Source organism: Schistocerca piceifrons, chromosome 5 (assembly GCF_021461385.2).
Source record: "Schistocerca piceifrons isolate TAMUIC-IGC-003096 chromosome 5, iqSchPice1.1, whole genome shotgun sequence".
In the NCBI taxonomy this organism is placed as follows: Eukaryota; Metazoa; Arthropoda; class Insecta; order Orthoptera; family Acrididae; genus Schistocerca; species Schistocerca piceifrons.
The window spans coordinates 248,284,682-248,293,972 of NC_060142.1; positions in this window are offsets into that span (position 1 = coordinate 248,284,682).

The following is a 9,291-nucleotide window of genomic DNA, read 5'->3' on the forward strand; positions in this document are numbered from 1 at the left end:
GGTGGGAACACGTAATACACTCAGGAACGTTGTCGAACATGATCGTTTTGTTGCCATCTATGTGTGGGCGTACTGACTTCCAAATCTTTGAACACGATAAGGGACCGATTGACAGTATTGTGATACTCTGTCTTTTCAGAGGTGCATTCGGCCCAGACTTCATTTTTGTGTGTAACAAAGCGCTACCGCATCGAACAGCTCAGGTGGATATCTCTTGGTACGACAACTGGCTGTTCTGCCCATTTCTCCGACTTAATTCCCATCGAGCATTTGTAGGAAGCATTTGGGAGGTGTATTGCAGCATGTCCACATGTTCCAGCAGCAGTTGTTGACCGCGCTGCTGGTGGAATTGGAAGCCCTATCACAAAACTACATACCAAACTTCTGGTCAGCAGGGTATCACGTTGCACAGCATGCATTGCCGTCCATGGCGATCACGCACGCTATTAAGAAATGTGTCCCGCTCGTTCTAGTGCCTGCGAGACCATCATATATAGCGGTGAATACAGTGTGATTATTGTCTTTGGATCAAGTGTCATTTCTGTTCGTCTCACTGCGTGCTATCTCCAGCTACCTTCTGTACTGCACATAACAGTTCCCTCTGTGTAAGACCCAAGTTTTATCAAGCTTTGTTAGTTAACGGTGACACATCATGTGAAAGTTACTTTCATCCTTAAGTTTTACACACCAGTGCAGTTTCCGCCATCAGTGTCAACTGATGCATGAATGATTTTTTTTCGTCGACCTCCTCATTTTCTCACATATTCTCACGTCGCTCCTGCTTCACGTGATGCTGTCCCAAACAGTGGGCGCTTGATTAAATCAAGGTATTATTTTTTCCTTGGATCCATGAACCACACATATTGATTATTATCACAAGTAAAGGTTAGTTCCACATTATTGTGAATCTGGTGTCCGCTTTGATCAAGTTAATCATCATATGCATCAATGACCTAATGAAATTGTGTTCCAAATTTAACAAATTCCTTTGAATTAAGATGACATGCCATATCCTTTTCTACTTTGCTATAATTTATACATTCTTACTAATTGTAAAAATATAAGGTGAGATATTTTCTGTCAGTAAAAGATAAAAATGGAAAGATATTACTGTGCTTAAGGTTGCGTTTCCGTTCGGAATGCCACGTTTTCCATTCATATTTGCATCCCCGAGTTATACTTTTGTGCGCTCTTGTACCACGCACCCGCGTTACAGGCCTACTGAATAGATATCTCATCATAACTAAATTCCATTAGGAACAGAGAACATGAAAGGTTAATGAGATATAGGTAATGAGAATGCACGGCCATAGGCAGTGGCTTTCACAAAACAAGGCAGATAGCGAGCACGAGCAAGTAGCAGTTAACTTTTATTACTAGCTGAAATTTATTGAAGAACGTAATTACTCTTTCTCCTGTCATTCCTTCTACCGAGCCCATATTTTCCCATAACTCTTTTATTCCCTTCCACACTAGAACGTTCCACTCATCCACAATTGTTATATTCTCATCTCTTTTTACACACTGAATTACGCTTTCTATACACTATTGTAATTTCGCCATCTCTGCAGCTCCGGGTTTTGACGTACGCTTGCATACCTAAACTATCGTTTTTATCATTGGTTTATTGTCGATTCTGATGAGAATATTTCTATTATTTTTGCAACGGGTTTTCTGTCATTTCAGACGAGAATCGTTAAGCGTGTACGTACAAAATTTTGTAACCCGTGCCGACTTAAGCGGGAATGTTCTCAGACGTCACGCTGACGTCACCTAATCTTTTCAGTTCGTGCACGTGCAGTGCAGTCAGTTGCTTATTTGTTACCGATAGTGTCGTATGTATTTTCCAATCGGTATCTAAGACAGGGCATCATTAGTCAGTGCCAAGTAACGTGTGTTTTTAGTGGAAGAAATAAGACACGAAATAACTACACCCAAATTACCATCAAATAGAGAAGTTATGGGAGTTTCATTTTATAACATAATGAATGTAAAATTAACCCTTAGTGAAAGTGTTATAGTTTTGATTCGCGAGTGCATTATGTTCAGGAAGAAAGCAAGAACTCCGATGAGAGCTATTCATCATTGTTCACATAAAATTACTCACTCGCATTCTGCGTGTAGAAAATTGCAAAAATCGCAAAAAATTAAGATTTGTTTAATCGCCGTGAAGTTTATAAATAATTTAGACAATTGATTTGATATTGCACATGCCAGTGGTCTACGAACATTCAGTTTGGGAAAAGACAGGATGTTTTACTTAGTGAGAAAGGGTTAAAGGCTATATTGCTGGAGTAGACCGAATAATTGTGGATGAAGAAGTAAGGACCATACAGAGAAAGTTGAATAAAGGCAACAGAGAGAGCTTCTGTTTCTACATCTTTGTATGTGAAGGTGAAGTACCATGGCATAACAAGTATTTCTGACAAGTCGTTTTTAAACATCGTAGAGAAAACTGAAGAAGTATCTCTATCAGTAATTTTCACCCTAGAAAAAGATTGTGGAATTGTTTATAATGAGTAAGAAATTAAATTTAGAACTTATACCGTCCTGAAGCCTCCTGAAGCAATGCATCAAGCTAGATGGATGGCAAGAGCAATTTAATGCTTGGAAATGTTTCTTCTTAGATCAAAACCTGGGCTGACCATTGAAAACGAAAATGCAGTGAGAGGTGTCTCTCTCTACATGTCTCTTTCTACATTGTAAGTGTTCGTGTCAAGCTGTTGCTTCAGTGCAGTGGAGTTGTGAAAGCTACTCCTCTGTTTCTCTGCTTCATAAAGATCTGAAATCATATAAGAACATGGGCTTCATGATTTCAGAAGAAGCTATAAGTAAATTTTGTCATCAATTGCAGTACTTATCTGTACAGCTATCCCTCTTATCGCTCTTTCATGTTTAAAAAGACGTACAAACAGAAGTGAAAATGGTAACAAATTTGGACAGAAGGAACAATACAAGTTTAAAAGATATTATTTCATTTTTGTGGAGAATTGGGTGGAACATTATATGGTAAGTTTAATATTATTCTGTTTTTAATATTATTCTAATCATCATTTACTATTAATTTTTAATTTGTTAATTTACGTCCTTTATTTCAATCTCATATTCGTTTCAAATAAAACATTTGCCGACTTCGTTTTAAGCAAGAGCATTGAACTATTCTCTCACCTGAAGATTATGAACACCAGTTCTGTTCGAGAATACCTTTCGACAAGGGCGACCATAACTTCATAGTTAGATGCTAAAGGGTAATTAAGCTGTTAAAAACTGGTATTAAGTCTGCTGAAAGGTGTGTTAAATTAATGGAAGATTTTCGCGACCTACTGACTGTAGGTGAGGAGCAACATGAATTTGTGTTGTGTTCAAGAACATCATGGACTGTACTCAGACTGCAAGAAAGAGAAAGCACTCTTTAGAATACTAAATATATCCTAAAATGAAGATGATATTTCATTTTGGTGTTATTCAGGCATCAATAACTTTTACATTAACTGAAAACTAAAAAACCTAATAATACAATTTGTCACTGTAGTCGGCATGGCTTAACGCTACCCTATTGAGATGAATTTTTTTCCAGAGTAAATCTTACCAAACTGGAAACATTTAAAGGATCAGCGTAAACTTGTTAAGTTTTGCGAGCTGGAAACATGGAATAGCAAATTTTTGGATTAGCCCTGACCAGCGCCCATTTTTATAGCCATTCGAACACCCGTCTTACTGTAGCTGGGTTACGATATTTTAGGCACTGTTTGAACGAGGAACTGGAGCTGACGCCCGAGAAAACTGTACATATCGACTCATTCTGCAAAAGATTTTAATTCAGCGGAAATTAAAGCTCAGCTGATGACACCATTCGTGTGTTCACCGTTCCGATTTCACGTGAGAAGACAGTCACTCTCATTCGGACTTTACGAGCAAAAAGAGTCGCCCTTAAACAACACCGAACTTCAGTGAGACTAATGGTTCAAATTTGGCCCACCGGTGTATCGGACATTACTCTAAGATAAGTTTTAACCGGTCGAAAAAAAATCTTGCATCGTTTAGATTTTATGTGTAAAAACCACGGTTTCCTTGGAGGTTTTTGAAACGTGGCACGTCCATATTTTAAACTCGTACGAATCGGTTCGAACTTGGCATGAAGATAGATAAAGTCAAAAACAGTTTTTTTTATCTAATAATCTTTATTCCATGTCGAGATACGGTGGTTTAAAGTCGAGCTAAATGTATTACTTAAAATTCGTTCTTACCTCTTTTGAAGAGCGGAAAGAGTTTGGAGCAAATAAAATAAAAACGAATTCTTACAATAAATTTGAAAACTTTCTTTCAAAAACCTAGCTTCATTGGATTTTACGTGGCACAAACACGTTTATTGTGAATTTTCCTATGTGCGCCATTTCAGTGTTTCAAATTAGAGCGAATCCCGTCAAATTTTGTAAGGAGGTAGACAGATTCATCAAATTGCGTTTGTCCTTGTGTTTCGTGAGAGCTTTATCCGTCGCCACAATGCAGCGTTCTAAAGTTGCACATAAATTGCTCAAAAATTTCTGTCCTCCAAGATTAACACGTGCCGAATCAGTTTCAAGTGAGACAACGGAAAATAAAAAACACATTCTTGCAGTAATAAGCGTTTGCAAAAATATTCAAAAATGGCTCTGAGCACTATGGGACTCAACTGCTGAGGTCATTAGTCCCCTAGAACTTAGAACTAGTTAAACCTAACTAACCTAAGGACATCACAAACATCCATGCCCGAGGCAGGATTCAAACCTGCGACCGTAGGGGTCTTGCGGTTCCAGACTGCAGCGCCTTTAACCGCACGGCCACTTCGGCCGGCTGCAAAAATATTCCATTGACTGGGTGTTACGTGCGAAAAATTACACGTTTGCACATGAAACTGAGTCTCGTAGAGGTGCTTTGCATTTTATGTGCTGTATTTGAATATAATTAAGAGAACTGCTTATTACAGCTGATTTTGGTTTAGTTATTTAACTGTTATTGATTTTACTAGCCAATGGTTTAAATATCATTATAAAACAGTGCATGTACCAACCCAAAATTATTCCCAGTCCTGTACAAAATGAAGTATTGTTTGATCGAGCATGTAAAGCTCCATCGATGACCACGCAGAAAATTAAACTAACACAAAAATATTTTATAAGTAATTCTCAGAAAAAGGGCACATTACACCTAACCAACAGAAAAATTTTTCTACGTTTTTTTAATACTACTAAGCTATCTTGTAGAAAAAATTTTTCTGATAAAACAAGCTTAAGTGCGTTAGATTTCGTACAGGATCGATAAGCTGATAGCATTTTGTCGTGCACACATTTTTTCGTAGTTCTTACCCTTATTTCAGCCAATCATACTCGTACTTAATTCAGATTGATCGTTGCAACATTTCGTGTCAAAATTATACAAGTGAGTTTTTCTTTCGGGGGTTTCTTATTTTTCAGTTTTGATTATTGCATGCTTTATAGAAACAATGGCAAGACTTTTAAGATAAGAGATAATTACAAAACGTATGCCTTTCAGTAATTGTTCGTTGCACGAACTGTTCACTTTGTGAAATAGTAAGCTCCTAATGTAAAATATTTACATTCATTACCATTATAAACTTTGCATAATATTCAGTATATCTTTTGGCATCGTCTTTGTGTTGATGTTATTTTCTGCCGTGTATTAATTATTTATGGTTAGTTCTCAAATGTTTGTACATACAGAACCGTGTATATATGAATAAAATATGTGTAACTATAAAATAAAAACGCAAAACAAATATTTAAAAAATTGAAAATATTAAACGAAACATAAAAATAATAAAAATAACAAAAAAACTCCCGGGACTAGGTGTTCTTGACGTGGTGATAAGGCTTGTGTGCGCTGAGGACAAAGTAGGCTGTACTGGACAGGTTCAACGACACCAAGCATGTAACCATAAGGAAGCCAGACTGTCTCAAGCAACATGGGCCAACGTATAATAAGATGTACCTATACCGGATCAGTCGTCACCCGTGTCAACAAATATCTTCATCGGTTGCCAAGATTGGGCATTCTAAGGTCAAAATTATGGTAGAGTAAAAGTTGGTAACTAGAACGAAAAATGCTCCTATCACAGCACGAAAAGGCTACTATTTACTGGGCGAAGTTAAAGGTGTAAAAGGAGGTAACTGGCTTATTGACTTATCTGGCAGCTGCTAAGACAATTAAATCAAAATGACATATTCGCAAGTTTTTAAGAGTTAAAGCTATTTCCCCAGCGCAGTGTGCTCTCTTAGCAGCAAGGTATTGGCACACCTGCACCTTGCAATTCATAGACAGAAGTCCTTGATACTGTGCTCAAAATGCAGAAGATTCGCCAACCACCATCATATAGCAAAAAAAATTTAAAAGTTTTTCCTGGGGGATTAAAATTTCTGTGGTGCATTTGATCCTTGAGAAAGGGGGACGCTGAAACAGTTTTTTGATTTCTGGGTGATGGGGATTAATGTTTTCTCGAGGGGACCACTTCTTCCCCAAAGCTCACCACGTGTTACATCTGTGGTTAGGAGCGTAAGAACAAACAAATTTGTGTGTTTCTAAAGAGTGAGACGCATCTACAGTAGGAAATAGCCGAGAGTGGGCGTGCATCTATGATAGAAAGTACCGACAGTGGGAATGCAGGTATCCTACACTTAAATGAAATATTGTCTCATATCGAACGACTTGGCAAATGCCGTGCTGGATTACATGATAGCAGTATTTACATTATACGACATGAGATCATACGTAATGTTACTGTATTTGACACGATGCGTTATATTATATGACATGGGCACTAAAACCAACAAGTAAAAAAGCTCAAATACGTCAAGTTATTTTAACGAAAATGTCTTTGAAGCTGCCCGATAAGTCGGAAAGCTAGTACCCTTCCTTTACATACCTACCTTCTCTCCTAAATTCATATATATTGACGCATTTTACTCCGGTTGCACCATTTTCATCTGCTGTTGATAGTACCATATATTCTCCCGACAGGAATATTCCCATTTCACTTCACTAGCGCCCAGTATATGTAGAATGAGGCTATGCAATTCCCTTCACGAATTTTCTAGGTTCTCTGCTATTTTCGGACTCAATAACACCCCCGTTAGACTAGTAGAATGTAACCCTCTCGTTTGTTATTCATTATTTTTCTCAATGTCTCCTCCATCTTGACAATCCGCTTTCAGAGATCAGATGACTTCTTCGTAATCTTCTGCCACTGGAGAGACCATTATTTCACTTTCCCAGTTACTAGCCACACTTTCTTTGGATTCACATTATACATCTTTGATGCAGTGTTTTCCGAAGCTTTCGCGTTCCTCATCCCGTTCGTGTCCGCCCCTGGTAGCTGAGTGGTCAGCGCGACAGACTGTCAATCCAAAGGGCCCGGGTTCGATTCCCGGCTGGGTCGGAGATTTTCTCCGCTCAGGGACTGGGTGTTGTGTTGTCCTAATCATCATCATTTCGTCCCAATCGACGCGCAAGTCGCCGAAGTGGCGTCAAATCGAAAGACTTGCAACAGGCGAACGGTCTACCCGACGGGAGGCCCTCGTCACATGACATTTCGTTTCATCCCGTTCATTATTGCCGATTCTTACAGCTTTTAGGGGAAGTTTCCCACCCCACAGCAAAATAGTGTTCGCATCTCAGACATTTTTTTTTACTATGTCGTTGGCAGAACAAGGCCAGCCAGGATTTTACGGCCACAGTTAATAATAATTCGTCTTATAAACATAAGAAGCGGTTGAAATCGAAGTCAGTACGCTTTGATAATAAGCCAGAATCGCTAGTCCTAGACCACTGAGACTACCTGCACAACGGCTCCTCCATGCTAACTTCTACTTTACAGTTTCCTATCTTTTCATTCCGATTTCAGTGTCTTAGCCATTTTACCATACAAAAGAAAATATTTTACACATAGCCGGCTTATGAAAGCCTTGTAAGGCTGCGTGCTTAAAATTTCTTCCACTTCCTCTCAAACTTCAGTTACCAGTTGTAAAAGACAGAACACTGTAAAGCAGTTTCTCTTCAGTTTCTCGTGCGGTTGCACACTCTGACGCTTAATGTAACCCTTCAGGGAAAAACAAAATATTTGCATATGGAGGGGCTCCAGGTGCAATACGATCATCGGGTAGTTTTCTATTGTTTCAACACTAAGTACCGTGAATGGCTTACGAAAATGTATAAGCAGCTTATACGTATGTCACGTTATACACTCCTGGAAATTGAAATAAGAACACCGTGAAATCATTGTCTCAGGAAGGGGAAACTTTATTGACACATTCCTGGGGTCAGATACATCACATGATCACACTGACAGAACCACAGGCACATAAACACAGGCAACAGAGCATGCACAATGTCGGCACTAGTACAGTGTATATCCACCTTTCGCAGCAATGCAGGCTGCTATTCTCCCATGGAGACGATCGTAGAGATGCTGGATGTAGTCCTGTGGAACGGCTTGCCATGCCATTTCCACCTGGCGCCTCAGCTGGACCAGCGTTCGTACTGGACGTGCAGACCGCGTGAGACGACGCTTCATCCAGTCCCAAACATGCTCAATGGGGGACAGATCCGGAGATCTAGCTGGCCAGGGTAGTTGACTTACACCTTCTAGAGCACGTTGGGTGGCACGGGATACATGCGGACGTGCATTGTCCTGTTGGAACAGCAAGTTCCCTTGCCGGTCTAGGAATGGTAGAACGATGGGTTCGATGACGGTTTGGATGTACCGTGCACTATTCAGTGTCCCCTCGACGATCACCAGTGGTGTACGGCCAGTGTAGGAGATCGCTCCCCACACCATGATGCCGGGTGTTGGCCCTGTGTGCCTCGGTCGTATGCAGTCCTGATTGTGGCGCTCACCTGCACGGCGCCAAACACGCATACGACCATCATTGGCACCAAGGCAGAAGCGACTCTCATCGCTGAAGACGACACGTCTCCATTCGTCCCTCCATTCACGCCTGTCGCGACACCACTGGAGGCGGGCTGCACGATGTTGGGGCGTGAGCGGAAGACGGCCTAACGGTGTGCGGGACCGTAGCCCAGCTTCATGGAGACGGTTGCGAATGGTCCTCGCCGATACCCCAGGAGCAACAGTGTCCCTAATTTGCTGGGAAGTGGCGGTGCGGTCCCCTACGGCACTGCGTAGGATCCTACGGTCTTGGCGTGCATCCGTGCGTCGCTGCGGTCCGGTCCCAGGTCGACGGGCACGTGCACCTTCCGCCGACCACTGGCGACAACATCGATGTACTGTGGAGACCT